Raw genomic sequence first — 1580 nt, 5'->3', positions numbered from 1 at the left:
CCTCCCCATCTCCATCCCCCACTCCTCTCCCTCCCCCTCCCCATTCTTCTCCCCATTTCCTCCCCCTTCCGCTCCCCTCCTCCTCTCCCTCCCCTCTCCCTCCCCTTCTCAAGATGGAGTCTCACTCCATTGCCCAGGCTGGAGTACAGTGGCATGATCACGGCTCACTGCAACCTCCACCTTAAAAAAACAAACAAACAAAAAAAAACCCTCAATCTGTGTTACATTTTTTTGCCTCTATTTCCTTCCCTCTCTTTGGATTGTGCCAGGTGCTTTCTGAAAGGATCCCAGATAAGTATTTGCTGGGAAAGGCCAGAGTTACCCAGTGTTCCCCAGACAGCCTATTATCCTAATAAAGGAACACAGCGACCCTCAGTATGAAAAACTCTGGATAGACCCACCTGTAATGCCGCTTCCTTGTTCCCCAAAAAATACATTGGAAAACAAGATACTTAATTCATAGTTGGGCAACTCATAGCAAAGACAAAGAATTCTGTTTGGTAGGAAGTTTCTCCATGCTTGCTTTAGAACAGAAACATGAGACTGGGAAGCTCTTGAGAAGTCACCCAGTCTAAACCATCACTGGATGTCTGGATTTTGTTGAAGGCATTTCAGACAAGTGGTCATACATTTGACCCAAAGAAACAAGGGTAACAGAGGGGTTTCAGGTTTTGTGAGAAGGCAGCGAGGAGATGTTGGGAGAAGGAAGCCAGCGTCACCATTCTGCTCACCCTGAGTGGTCTGAATGCCTCCTGTGTATGGCAGGAGTAGCTGGCTTCTTTAGCCAGTGCTGTGAGGTGCAGGGTCGGAGCATGGCTGGAGCAGAGCAGAGAGTGACAGGTGAAAGGGAGGTCCTGCATTCAGGCAGATGCTGGGTGGCTAAGCCACACCTCTGATCCTCTCCCTCCCACGGGGCTCCTGTCTAACCTCCTTTATGTGGACAGAAAACAGCACAGAGCCCAGGAGGTAACCGAGGCAGAGTCTTGATCCCATCACTGTGCCAGAAGGCCCTGGAAGTCCTCACCACCACCAAGGACTGAATTGCACCCTTGGGGAGGATGGAGGGAGGCATCCTCCATCCTCCACCCAGGAGCAGGGTGCCCAGCCGCTTGCAGACTTCTGTTCTACCTTAAAACATGTGATCAAAATTAAAAACCTGTATACATCAAAGCACACTATCAAGAGAGTAAAAAGATAGCCCATGGAATGGGAGATTTGCAAATCAGATGTCTATAAAAGACTAATATCCAGAATGTATAAAGAATGCCCAGAACTTGGATAGGCACGGTGGCTCACACCTATAATCCCAGCACTTTAGGAGGAAGAGGCAGGCCAATCACAAGGTCACGAGATTGAGACCAGCCTGGCCAACATGGTGAAACCCCATCTCTACTAAAAATACCCTGTTTCTACTAAAAATACAAAATTAGCTAGGTGTGGTGGTGCCTGCAGTCCCAGCTGCTCAGGAGGCTGCGGCAGGAGAATCGCTTGAACCCAGGAGGCGGAAGTTGCAGTGAGCCGAGATCGCACCACTGCACTCCAGCCTGGGCAACAAGAGTGAAACTCCATGTCAAAAAAAA

The 1580-nt window shown here is 49.5% G+C and overlaps 1 protein-coding gene across 5 annotated transcripts in view; it reads right to left on the bottom strand.

Moving 5' to 3' along the window:
* The window catches only part of PAQR5 (progestin and adipoQ receptor family member 5), a 92134-nt gene that overhangs the window by 47820 nt on the left and 42734 nt on the right, over nucleotides 1-1580 (bottom strand). The gene's annotated exons all lie outside the window — the stretch shown is intronic.

The sequence above is a fragment of the Sapajus apella genome, unplaced genomic scaffold (genome assembly GCF_009761245.1).
Source record: "Sapajus apella isolate SASKATOON/1434 unplaced genomic scaffold, GSC_monkey_1.0 scaffold55, whole genome shotgun sequence".
NCBI classification, from domain to species: domain Eukaryota; kingdom Metazoa; phylum Chordata; class Mammalia; order Primates; family Cebidae; genus Sapajus; species Sapajus apella.
This window is presented reverse-complemented; position numbering and strand designations above follow the sequence as displayed.